At 46.8% G+C, this 14,676-nt stretch overlaps 1 non-coding gene across 1 annotated transcript; it reads right to left on the minus strand.

Moving 5' to 3' along the window:
- Positions 1-482: 482 nt before the first annotated feature.
- On the minus strand, positions 483-554 carry TRNAR-UCU. The gene has a single exon. It is a non-coding gene; the product is annotated as a tRNA-Arg (tRNA).
- Between the last annotated feature and the right edge of the window lie 14,122 nt (positions 555-14,676).

Here is a 14,676-nt window from a genome sequence, read left to right on the forward strand (position 1 = left end):
GTCCCCACTATAGTCTATGACTGAGCCCAGGAGCTGACACTCTAATGACCCCAGTGCAGTCTATGGCTGAGCCCAGGAGCTGACACTCTAATGTCTCACTATAGTCTATGGCTGAACCCAGGAGCTGACACTCTAATGTCCCCACTATAGTCTATGGCTGAGCAGCACAGGAGATGACACTCTAATGTCCCCTTTATAGTCTATGACTGAGCCCAGGAGCTGACACTCTAATGACCCCAGTGCAGTCTATGGCTGAGCCCAGGAGCTGACACTCTAATGTCTCACTATAGTCTATGGCTGAACCCAGGAGCTGACACTCTAATGTCCCCACTATAGTCTATGGCTGAGCAGCACAGGAGATGACACTCTAATGTCCCCTTTATAGTCTATGGCTGAGCCCAGGAGCTGACACTCTAATGTCCCACTATAGTCTATGACCTTGTATAGCGCTTTTCTCTCTGAGGACTCCAAGTATTGGAGATGGCGTTAGCCGGGAATCGAACCCGGGTCATCTGCTTAGAAAGCAGCTGTGCTAACCACTGCACCACCAACGCAAAGGTAGCATGTATTGTGGGAGGAAACCGGAGAACCCGGAGGAAACCTACGCAAGCACAGGGAGAACATGCAAACTCCATGCAGATAGTGTCCTGGTCAGGATTTGAACTAAGCACCCCAGTGCTGCAAGGCAGAAGTGCTAACCACTAAGCCTCTGTGCTGCCCATATACGGCCTCTGTTCTGGAAGGCCCGCCCCCGCTGAGCGGGGTACATCAGTTATGTCCACTCAAAGCGCCTCCAGAAGAAATCCAAACTTCTCCTAATCTACAATCTATAACACTCCTATAATAAAACACCCCAAATAACAATAAAGAGGGGTCCAGTGGTCCCCAAATTACCAGCACAATGGGGGTAAATATTCTATTTACACTTAGGCCTCATTCACAGGGGGGGTAATAATCCGTACCCCATGGGAGGGCCGCGTGTACCGCAATGGGGATGCACAGGTGTTCCCAGCATCCCGTGTAGGCAGTCCCATTGCTGTCATCTGGGGTGCAGCGGCTGTTCCCAATGTGACATCTGTGTGGGTGCCGGTGCACGGCCCCGAACGCACCCAGGGTGCGTCCGCGCAACTGAACCCACATGGATGTCCTCTTTGGGGTAATTGCAGCCCCCATACAGGGTACAGATTCATACACCCCGTGTGAATGAGGCTTTGGACTTCTCCATGAAGAAAATCACTGTTGGGAAGAGTTCTCATTTCTCCAGCAAAGAAAGCTGGAAAGACTCCTCCCATACCGGCCTCCAACCTCCCCATAGCCGGTCCAAACCACACCTTAAAAACATACCGGCCTCCAACCTCCTCTCCTCGCCGGTCCAAACCACACCTTTTTTTTAAATCCACTTTATTTTTATATCTTTTCTTTTCTTATTTCATACATAGATATGCCTATTCGGCATCCATTTCATTTTATTTGACATACATTATACCACATTTTTATATTCATATACTACTCCAGTGTACGTATATACCTATGTAGGATAAAGAGTTGCGACAATTTGTGCGACGCAGAGACAGATACCGCCGGAACAGATTAAATCGCCCTCTCCCGCTGATCTCCATCTATCTCCCCAATGTCTTCCACCCACTTCCTACGGCTTCTAAGGGAAGCATGACTCTGAATTGTTGCTAACAGTCCCTCATATATTTTTGTTATGAGTCCTCTCCGAGCTTCTGCTTGCAGAACCGTCGTCATCAAAGGTGACGGTAAAGTCACCACCAATGATCGTGTTTGTTGTTGTTTCTGTAGAGCATGCCGGAGCTGGAGGTACTGATAGAAGCCCCGTGGGGCTAATTGGTATTCTCTACACAGCTGCTCGTACGTTTTCAGTACCCCACCCTCGTACACCTGTGAAAAGAACACACACCTTAAAAAGATACCGGCCTCCAACCTCCTCTCCTGGCCGGTCCAACACACACCTTAAAAACATACCGGCCTCCAACCTCCTCTCCTCGCCGGTCCAACACACGCCTTGAAAATTTGATGTCGATCGACAATACATTGATGAAACATAATCACCTGTAAAAAAAGTGACTGAGATGTTGGTGGTAAACGGCCTGCTAGGCCCGGGGGGACCCGAGTCCTCCGAAAGCCGCCTCATATCCAAGAGTGTAAATGTAGACATTAAGCTTTAAGGTTAATCAAAAATGTCACATTCTAAAGGGAAAGGTAGAACAAGGGGGAGGAGGAGTATGGAAGAGGGAGAGAGGGAGGAAAGGAGGAGGGGAGGTTGGAGGTAAGGAAGGGGTGTGGGGGTTCCCCCAAACCCTCACTCCCCTTCTTTCTCCAAACTTCGCTCCCCCTTCCTCCCTCTCTCCCTCTTCCATACTCCCCTCCCCCTTGTTCTACCTTTCCCTTTAGAATGTGATATTTTTGATTAACCTTAAAGCTTAATGTCTACATTTGCACTCTTGGCAACTCTTGGATATTGGACGTCATATTTGCCCAGCCAATTAAATGGGGCAGAGGTTGGTACCAGGAAGTCACCCGGGCAAAAGTGCTATGAAAAGTCAAGATCCGGTTTAATGGCGGTCCTCCTTGGTTGCCCTTCGCTTCTTCACTAGCTGGAATAATTTCCGTAGGTGAAGACGGGTTACTACGAGTTTCAACATTGGGATCAACAGCCAGTGTTGCCCTTTGTTGACCAATGACGGAATACAATAGCATATTGATGTCATCGGTCACTGGTGACATAAGGGAACTCGGTAGTGGGAGGAGACCACCATTCTGTGGGATGTCGTTGCTGTGATCCCTAGGAGGTGCGACGCTGGGAATGGGAACGTCAGTCTCCTCCATGGCGCTCGCTGCATTTTTCCTTGATGGTGGAATGATGACATCACTCGGTGGCAGTCTTTTGTGGGACGATATCCCTGTGTCCGACCTCCATTGTTGCTTGGTGCTCCTTTATTTGCTGTCTTAGCCTAGCACTAAGGGAAGCTCGAGGAGATGCAACTCTGGAAATGGGAATGGCCGCCTCCTCCATGGTGCTCGCTGCATTTTTCAGATGTTGGTGGTAAACGGCCTGCTAGGCCCGGGGGGAACCGAGTCCTCCGAAAGCCGCCTCATATCCAAGAGTTGCCAAGAGTGGAAATGTAGACATTAAGCTTTAAGGTTAATCAAAAATTTCACATTCTAAAGGGAAAGGTAGAACAAGGGGGAGGAGGAGTATGGAAGAGGGAGAGAGGGAGATAAGGAGGAGGGGAGGCTGGAGGTAAGGAAGGGGTGTGGGGGTTCCCCCAAACCCTCACTCCCCTTCTTTCTCCAAACTTCGCTCCCCCTTCCTCCCTCTCTCCCTCTTCCATACTCCCCTCCCCTTGTTCTACCTTTCCCTTTAGAATGTGATATTTTTGATTAACCTTAAAACTTAATGTCTACATTTCCACTCTTGGCAACTCTTGGATATTGGACGTCATATTTGCCCAGCCAATTAAATGGGGCAGAGGTTGGTACCAGGAAGTCACCCGGCCAAAAGTGCTATGAAAAGTCAAGATCCGATTTAATGGCGGTCCTCCTTGGTTGCCCTTCGCTTCTTCACTAGCTGGAATAATTGCCGTAGGTGAAGACGGGTTACTACGAGTTTCAACATTGGGATCAACAGCCAGTGTTGCCCTTTGTTGACCAATGACGGAATCCAATAGCATATTGATGTCATCGGTCACTGGTGACATAAGGGAACTCGGTAGTGGGAGGAGACCACCATTCTGTGGGATGTCATTGCTGTGGTCCCTAGGAGGTGCGACGCTGGGAATGGGAATGTCAGTCTCCTCCATGGCGCTTGCTGCATTTTTCCTTGATGGTGGAATGATGACATCACTCGGTGGCAGTCTTTTGTGGGACGATATCCCTGTGTCCGACCTTCATTGTTGCTTGGTTCTCCTTTATTTTCTGTCTTATCCAAGCACTAAGGGAAGCTTGAGGAGATGCAACTCTGGAAATGGGAATGGCTGCCTCCTCCATGGTGCTCGCTGCATTTTTCCTTGATGGTGGAATGATGACATCACTCGGTGGGATGATGTCACTCTTTCGTGGGACGATATCCGTGTGCCCAACCTCCATTGTTGCTTGGTGCTCCTTTATTTTCTGTCTTATCCAAGCACTAAGGGAAGCTTGAGGAGATGCAACTCTGGAAATGGGAATGGCCGCCTCCTCCATGGTGCTCGCTGCATTTTTCCTTGATGGTGGAATGATGACATCACTCGGTGGGATGATGTCACTCTTTCGTGGGACGATATCCGTGTGCCCAACCTCCATTGTTGCTTGGTGCTCCTTTAGTTTCTGTCTTATCCAAGCACTAAGGGAAGCTTGAGGAGATGCAACTCTGGAAATGGGAATGGCTGCCTCCTCCATGGTGCTCGCTGCATTTTTCCTTGATGGTGGAATGATGACATCACTTGGTGGGATGATGTCACTCTTTCGTGGGACGATATCCGTGTGCCCAACCTCCATTGTTGCTTGGTGCTCCTTTATTTGCTGTCTTATCCAAGCACTAAGGGAAGCTGGAGGAGATGCAACTCTGGAAATGGGAACGGCTGCCTCCTCCATGGTGCGCTCTGCATTCTCACTTGTTGGTAGAATGGTGTCATCACTTGCTGGTATGATGACGTCACTTGGTGGATTGGTGTCATCACTTGCTGGTATAATGATGTCACTTGGTGGAATGGTGTCATCACTTTCTGGTATAATGACATCACTTGTTGGTAGAACGGTGTCATCACTTTCCGGTATGATGACGTGACTTGTTTGTGGAATGGTGTCATCACTTGCTGGTAAGATGACGTCACTTGGGGAAATGGCGTCACTCGGTGGTGGGGTGATGTTGCTACTTGTTGGTCGGCGCAGTCGGTAGAATGGCTTGAAACATATTAGGAGCAGCACCACCAGCATGGTGATAACCCCCAGAAAGCATTCTGACCGGTGCTCAGTAACAATATTAATAAGGACGGGTGGGACTGTGTTGTCTAGGGCCACCCACCCCTTGGACCAGACTGACCAGAGCCCGGTGACAACCCATTGGTCCCAATCACCCGCATTTATATAGAGGGGTAGGATTATGTTCTCAAAGACTGCCCCCCGTCTGTTCCAGATATCGATCAGTAGATAAATCAATCCAATCAGCTCCTGGAACATCATAAAACGTCCTAATATTCTGGCCAGGTGATATTGGCGCAGGATGTATTTCAGAATCAGAAACGTTATCAGGACTGCCAAGCTAAACCAGACTGGAGGACGGGTCAGGGATAAAAACCAGCTGATGGGTTCTAGAGGGTCATTTTCATTTCCTCTCAATGTTTCCTCCACTGGCTGCTCCGTCCTCTTCATGTTCTCCTCCTCCATGCTGGTCTCTGGGGTCCCTCTGATGACATCCCTGGGGACAGCCCATGGATACAGGATCCTAAAAATCAGCGGAATCTTCGCTGGCTGTTGTGGAGTTTCCACAATCAGCTCCTCTGGGGCCCCTCTGATGACATTTGTGGGCTCCTCCTGCTCCATGCGGGTCTCTGGGGCCCCTTTGATGACATCTCTGGGGACAGCCCATGGATAAAGAATTCTAAAAATCAGCGGAATCTTCGCTGGCTGTTGTGGAGTTTCCACAATCTCCTCCTCTGGGGGCCCCCTGATGACATTTGTGGGCTCCTCCTGCTCCATTGGGGTCTCTGGGGCCCCTCTGATGACATTTGTGGGCTCCTCCTGCTCCATTGGGGTCTCTGGGGCCCCACTGATGACATCTCTGGGGACAGCCCATGGATAAAGAATTCTAAAAATCAGCGGAATCTTCGCTGGCTGCTGTGTTTGCACAATCCCTTCCTCTGGGGGCCCTCGGATGACATTTGAGGGCCCCTCCTGATCCATGTGGACCTCTGGGGATTGGATGATGGTATATCTCTGTCCTCCCAAAGAGAGCAACAGTGAAACAATCATAACGAGGATTTGGTTCCTCATTTTTGCTTGTAGAAAATAACTGGCAGGAAATGCCAAGTACTAGTAATAGACGATTAGACAATTAATGCCAATCAATCAATAGACTCTGAATTCCAATCACTGGAGATAATGTGATGAAATACAAATCAATCAGTCAGGAGCTCTGCAAGAGAGATGCTTCTGCTGTGAAGACCTATTGTCAACTGACAGCTCCTCCCCCTGCCGGCTATTTATTTGCTCCAGCAGCTGTGACATCACAAAGCTCTATGTTCACAGTGCAGGTTACCATGGTAACAGAATGTTTGTTTTCTCTCTGTGTGCAGCTATTTTTACACTGCAGGTCACATGACCAGCACTGAGAAAATTGTGTCTGTGTCTGTAAACAATCATTGGTCTCCCTTGCAGCCGATCAATCCGATCAATTCCTTTTATTATTAGATATTATTTTATCTCAATAAATTCCTTATCGTTATTCAGAGATAATCCTGTATTTTATATTAGTGTAATATTAATAAAATGTAATAATTCTGTATGTTTGATTTGTTTTATTATAATTTAATATGAATGATGTTATTATTATTATTATTGTAAATATGAATACACTAATAATATTAGTAATAAGAAGAATAATATTACCAATAAAAATATGATTATTAATTAAATAATGATTTATAATAATCGTAGCACCAAAAAAAAAATAAAGCAACTATTGATGACAATATTAAAAATGATCAATAAAAAAGGAAACAATATCATTGTAATTATTAACTTATAATGGTAAAAATAATGACGGTGATAAAAAAAACAATATTTGTTTTTGTTTATTACCTTTTTCATTATTTTATTTTTTTGCACACTGTATTTAATACAGCGTTACCATAGTAACACCATACTACTCTCAGTAGGTGATCCGGATTTTTTTTTTTTTTTTGTAACCTTATGAATATCTAATAAAAATAACAAAATATAATAAAATAAATAAAATAAAAGGATATATATTTCCCAGATTGATGGGTTGTCCCGATACCGATACCAGTATCGGTATCGGGACCGATACCGAGTATTAGCGGGAGTACTCGTACTCCCGCTAATACCGCCGATACTAAAATAGAATACTTCCCCCCCCCGCCACCAACGCCGCCGCCGCCACGTTAACAGTAGGTACAGGGGACATGGCTGGATATACAGGGGACATGGCTGGATATACAGGGGACATGGCTGCATATACGGGGGACATGGCTGCATATACGGGGGACATGGCTGGATATACGGGGGACATGGCTGGATATACGGGGGACATGGCTGGATATACGGGGGACATGGCTGGATATACGGGGGACATGGCTGGATATACGGGGGACATGGCTGGATATACGGGGGACATGGCTGCATATACGGGGGACATGGCTGCATATACAGGGGACATGGCTGGATATACGGGGGACATGGCTGGTTATACGGGGGACATGGCTGGATATACGGGGGACATGGCTGCATATACGGGGGACATGGCTGGTTATACGGGGGACATGGCTGGATATACGGGGGACATGGCTGGATATACGGGGGACATGGCTGGATATACGGGGGACAATATGTGGGGGACATGGCTGCATATGTGGGGGGAGATGGCTGCATTTGGGGACACCTTTAAAAAAAAGTATCGGTATTCGGTATCGGCGAGTACATAAAAAAGTGGTATCGGGACAACCCTAGCTAGATGCAGATGTTATAGGTCTGACGTTTTCTTTGTCTATATACAACGTGGATGTAATGACTTGTAAATATATATATATTTATGTTATATTTTATAATTTTTATTAGGTAATCGTAAGGTGTAAATTATAAAAAAAAAGTAAAAATAAAAGTTTCTTGTTAGTGTTGGATGGAGTGGAGAGGGATTAGAACTCCTGTCAGGTTTTTTTCCTTTAAAAAAAAATATCGTCAGTTATTTTTTTTTTTTGCTGAGTCGTCGTGAGTTGTTGTTGTTTTTGAAATCTCATTATGACTCAGCAAAAAAAAAAAATAACTGACACTTTTTCTTAACCACTTGCCGACCGTCGACCGTCGAAATACGTCCACAAGGTGGCTCTGCTGGGCGAGAGCACGTAATATGACGTCCTCTCTCCCAGCCGCCACTAGGGGCGCGCGTGCGCCACCGGAGGCGCACGCGCGCGCCCCCCGCTCGCCCCCGACTCCCGTGCGTGTGCCTGGCGGGCGCGATCGCCGCCGGGCACATGCGATCGCTCGATACAGAGCGGGGACCGGGAGCTGTGTGTGTAAACACACAGCTCCCGGTCCTGTCAGGGGGGGAAATGCTTTTCTTCGGTTCATACAATGTATGAACAGAAGATCAGTGTTTCCCCTAGTGAGGCCACCCCCCCCCCCCCACAGTAAGAACACACCCAGGCATACTTAACCCCTTCCCCGCCCCCTAGTGTTAACCCCTTCACTGCCAGTGGCATTTTTATAGTAATCCAATGCATTTTTATAGCACTGATCGCTATAAAAATGCCAATGGTCCCAAAAATGTGTCAAAAGTGTCCGAAGTGTCCGCCATAATGTCGCAGTACCGGAAAAAAAAAATCGCTGATCGCCGCCATTACTAGTAAAAAAAATATAATAAAAATGACATAAAACTACCCCCTATTTTGTAAACGCTATAACTTTTGCGCAAACCAATCAATAAACGCTTATTGCGATTTTTTTTTTACGAAAAATATGTAGAAGAAAACGTATCGGCCTAAACTGAGGAAAAAAAATGTTTTTTTATATATTTTTGGGGGATATTTATTATAGCAAAATGTAAAAAATATTAATTTTTTTCAAAATTGTCGCTATATTTTTGTTTATAGCGCAAAAACTAAAAACCGCAGAGGTGATCAAATACCACCAAAAGAAAGCTCTATTTGTGGGAAAAAAAGGACGCCAATTTTGTTTGGGAGCCACGTCGCACGACCGCGCAATTGTCTGTTAAAGCGACAGAGTCCCGAATTGCAAAAAGTACTCTGGTCTTTGGGCAGCAATATGGTCCGGGGGGTAAGTGGTTAAAGGAGCCACGTCCTGATTTGTGAGCTTTGTGAATTCAGGCTGTAGGATCTAGTGTTGCTCACGAATATTCGCATTGCGAATATTCGACTCGAATATAGCATATTCGAGAAATCGCGCTATATTTCGAATTTCGCGGTGAATATTCGCAATTACGAATATTCGCATTTTTTCAATTTGATTTTTAAAACAGATCACATCCTATCGACGTCTAAAAGCATTGCTGGTATGATTAGAGACCCTGGGCCGAGTAGCTAAGCTGAGGCGATCCTTTTATGTTGCCAAATTGAAAAAAAAAAAATTGCGATTTTTCGCTATTGCGAAAATGATTGCGAATTTTCGATAACTGTGGTAGGAGAACTCTGATTGTCTCTGATGCAAAAGGGGGGGGCTTAGTGTATGTGTATGTTATGAATATTTGTATGTTTGATATTATTTTTTTTTGTAAGAAGGAAAAAATTGCGCATACCTTAAAAAAAGGGGAGAATACAGCAGCAACCCAAAAATGTTATACAACATAAATTAATACAAGACAGAAAATGGAGTCGCTCTACAAGAATAAAAAATATGTCTAGTGACAAGACATGTGGGCAAATTATAAAATAAGCAAGCGCAAATAACTTGTGAAATACACAGTGAAACAAATATATAAAGAAATATAGTCCCAATAATAGAAAAATAATCTTTCATAAAAATGTCTTTGATATGTGAAGTGAAAAAAAGTCCAAAGCATGCAGCATGAACGTGTTCAATCTTCAAGGTGTTTGATTGACAAACGGCTGTGACAGATGGATAGAGTAAAGAATCACCACCAATGCAAAACACTTTTTATTTTCTATTGTAAAATATCAAGAATATTCTGAGCCAATCAGAGTGCTCCTTCCGCATTTGCCGAATATTCGCAATTATTTTGTATTGTAAAATATCACGAATATTCTGAGCCAATCAGAGTGCTCCTTCCGCATTTGCCGAATATTCGCAATTATTTTGTATTGTAAAATATCAAGAATATTCTGAGCCAATCAGAGTGCTCCTTCCGCATTTGCCGAATATTCGCAATTATTTTGTATTGTAAAATATCACGAATATTCTGAGCCAATCAGAGTGCTCCTACAGCATTTGTCGAAATTGCGCAATAAATATCGCATTCGCATGTTGCGATATTTCGATAAAATATCACGAATATTCTGAGCCAATCAGAGCGCTCCTCCAGCATTTCTCGAAATTGCGCAATAAATATCGCATTCGCATGTTGCGATATTTCGATAAAATATCACGAATATTCTGAGCCAATCAGAGCGCTCCTACCGCAGTTATCAAAAAATCGCAATTATTTTCGCATTCGCAATAGCGAAAAATCGCAATAATTTAATTTCGATAAAATATCACGAATATTCGAATTTAGCGAATATATCTCGAATATTCGAATATATATTCGAGATATATCGCGAAATCGAATATGGCATATTCTGCTCAACACTAGTAGGATCAGAATACGGATCTCATAGGGACGCGGCTCCGGGAAGAACATGTCATTGTGAATGAGATTTAACCCTTTCACTACCAAACTATATTCTTCATTTATTTCAACCCTGCCAAACCAAGTAAACAAAAAAAAAAAAAACCTCCCCCTCCCCCACCGCACACATTAACCCTCTCACCGCCAAATAATTGTATCCCCATTTCTCCCCCATATGTTACATTATAAATAAAGGAGATCCTGTTTATAGTTCGTGTTGGATGGAGTGGAGAGGGATTAGAACCCCTGTCTGGTTTTTATTGCTCTCTGCGCCCCCTTTAGGGAGGTTTATTCTCTTCAACTGCCAAATCATATTTTCCTCCTATTTTTAACCCTTTAACTGCCGAGTCAAATGTTTATTCCTTTTAATTTATGAACCCTTTCACTGCCAACCCCCCTTCATTCCTCTAACTCAGTGGTCTCCAAACTGCGGCCCCCGGGGGCCGGATGCGGCCCTTCGCTTGCCTTTATATGGCCCTTGGTTATATGTCACCAACAAAGTGGCACAGTTCCTCCCAATAACACCGATCATGAGGCAAAATTCCTACCAGTGACACCAACAATGAGGCCCAATGTCACCAATGATGGGGCATGGTTCCCCCCAATGACGGGACACAGTTCCTTCCAATAACACCAATAATAGGGCCCAAATGCCACCAAAGATGGGGCACAATTTCTCCCAATGACACCAACAATGGCATTCAGTGACCTCTAGGGTGGGTCAATTCCTCCCAATGACACCAACGATGGGATCCAATGCCACCAATGATGGGGCATCGTTTCTCCCAATGATACCAACGATGGGGCACAATTCCTCCCAATGACACCAACGATGGGGCCCAATGTCACCAATGATGGGGCATAGTTTCTCCCAATGACACCAACGATGGGGCACAATTCCTTCCAATGACACCAACGATAGGGCTCAAATGCCACCAATGATGGGGCACAATTCCTCCCAATGACACCAACGATAGGGCCCAATGCCACCAATGATGGGGCATCGTTTTTCCCAATGACACCAACGATGGGGCACAATTCCTCCCAATGTCACCAATGATGGGGCACAATTCCTCCCAATGACACCAACAATGGGACCCAATGAGACCAAGGATGAGGCATAATTCCTACCAAAGACACCAACTATGGGGTGCAGTTCTTCTCATTGACACAAAAGATGGGGCATTTACTCCAACTGATGCTGGAAATGTTTCTACTCCCGTTGGCCACAGTCCGGCCCCCCTAAAACCTGAAGGACAGTAAACTGGCCCTTTGCTTAGAAAGTTTGGACACCCCTGCTCTAACTTGTTGGTGAGACTGCAGCCTCTTGTTGTATGTTTCTGTACAATGTAAGAGCTCCTGTGCTGCACTGCATGTGGATGAAGCTGGAGTCAGGGGAAGATCTTAGTCTGCCAAAGACAAGCAAGTTCCTCATTGGACCGTTTTATATTTATTTAAAAAAGCCAAAAGAGAGAAAAGTGAATAGTTTGTATAGAGAGGGGAAGATGGGGGGGGGAGGGGCGGTGCTGGGGGAACTACTTGGAGGATATTAATGGATAGAAATCTGCTGATGGAGCTGGTGCCGGTCTTCTGGGGCACTGAAATGTGGGAGGGGCTTATAGAGTGTGGGAGGAGCTTATTAATAAAAGCGCATTGTACGATGACCTCATCATTTCCTTGTTGGGCGATTGGTGGAAATCCATTGAGAGGAGGAGAATATTTCTATTGGATGAAGAAACGCCGATTTGGTGATAGAATAACGTGTGATAGGCCCAGAGGTCCTCAGGGTTCTGGGGGAGTGGCATTAGCACCATCACTGGTGGGGGAGGGGCACTTTCACTCACCTGTATCCCTCCTCCAGCACACACACACAGGTCACTCACCTGTATCCCTCCTCCAGCACACACACACAGGTCACTCACCTGTATCCCTCCTCCAGCACACACACAGGTCACTCACCTGTATCCCTCCTCCAGCACACACACAGGTCACTCACCTGTATCCCTCCTCCAGCACACACACACACAGGTCACTCACCTGTATCCCTCCTCCAGCACACACACACACAGGTCACTCACCTGTATCCCTCCTCCAGCACACACACACACAGGTCACTCACCTGTATCCCTCCTCCAGCACACACACACAGGTCACTCACCTGTATCCCTCCTCCAGCACACACACACAGGTCACTCACCTGTATCCCTCCTCCAGCACACACACACACAGGTCACTCACCTGTATCCCTCCTCCAGCACACACACACAGGTCACTCACCTGTATCCCTCCTCCAGCACACACACATAGGTCACTCACCTGTATCCCTCCTCCAGCACACACACACACACACACACACACACACAGGTCACTCACCTGTATCCCTCCTCCAGCACACACACACAGGTCACTCACCTGTATCCCTCCTCCAGCACACACACACACACACAGGTCACTCACCTGTATCCCTCCTCCAGCACACACACAGGTCACTCACCTGTATCCCTCCTCCAGCACACAAACAGGTCACTCACCTGTAGCCCTCATCCAGCACACACACACAGGTCACTCACCTGTATCACTCATCCAGCACACACACACAGGTCACTCACCTGTATCCCTCCTCCAGCACACACACAGGTCACTCACCTGTATCCCTCCTCCAGCACACACACACACACACTGGTCACTCACCTGTATCCCTCCTCCAGCACACACACACAGGTCACTCACCTATATCCCTCCTCCAGCACACACACACAGGTCACTCACCTATATCCCTCCTCCAGCACACACACACAGGTCACTCACCTGTATCCCTCCTCCAGCACACACACAGGTCACTCACCTGTATCCCTCCTCCAGCACACACACACAGGTCACTCACCTATATCCCTCCTCCAGCACACACACACAGGTCACTCACCTATATCCCTCCTCCAGCACACACACACAGGTCACTCACCTGTATCCCTCCTCCAGCACACACACACACACAGGTCACTCACCTGTATCCCTCCTCTAGCACACACACACAGGTCACTCACCTGTATCCCTCCTCCAGCACACACACACAGGTCACTCACCTGTATCCCTCCTCCAGCACACACACACAGACACAGGTCACTCACCTGTATCCCTCCTCCAGCACACACACATAGGTCACTCACCTGTATCTCTCCTCCAGCACACACACACAGGTCACTCACCTATATCCCTCCTCCAGCACACACACACAGGTCACTCACCTGTATTCCTCCTCCAGCACACACACACAGGTCACTCACCTGTATCCCTCCTCCAGCACACACACACAGGTCACTCACCTATATCCCTCCTCCAGCACACACACACAGGTCACTCACCTATATCCCTCCTCCAGCACACACACACAGGTCACTCACCTGTATCCCTCCTCCAGCACACACACACACACACACACACACACACACACAGGTCACTCACCTGTATCCCTCCTCCAGCACACACACACAGGTCACTCACCTGTATCCCTCCTCCAGCACACACACAGGTCACTCACCTGTATCCCTCTTCCAGCACACACACACAGGTCACTCACCTGTATCCCTCCTCCAGCACACACACAGGTCACTCACCTGTATCCCTCTTCCAGCACACACACACAGGTCACTCACCTGTATCCCTCCTCCAGCACACACACACACACACACACACACACACACACACACAGGTCACTCACCTGTATCCCTCCTCCAGCACACACACACAGGTCACTCACCTGTATCCCTCCTCCGGCACACACACAGGTCACTCACCTGTATCCCTCCTCCAGCGCACACACACAGGTCACTCACCTGTATCCCTCCTCCAGCGCACACACACACACACACACACACACACACAGGTCACTCACCTGTATCCCTCCTCCAGCACACACACACACACACACACACACACACACAGGTCACTCACCTGTATCCCTCCTCCAGCACACACACACAGGTCACTCACCTGTATCCCTCCTCCAGCACACACATCACATATGTTACATTTTAGCCTGAACAGGAAAATTACAATCGTGTGCGACAAGTTCCCCCCCCCCTCCCAGGAGGACCGAGACCAACAAGTCTATTCTATAAAGTTGTGAAACATCG

Source organism: Rana temporaria, chromosome 9 (genome assembly GCF_905171775.1).
Source record: "Rana temporaria chromosome 9, aRanTem1.1, whole genome shotgun sequence".
Classification (NCBI taxonomy): Eukaryota; Metazoa; Chordata; class Amphibia; order Anura; family Ranidae; genus Rana; species Rana temporaria.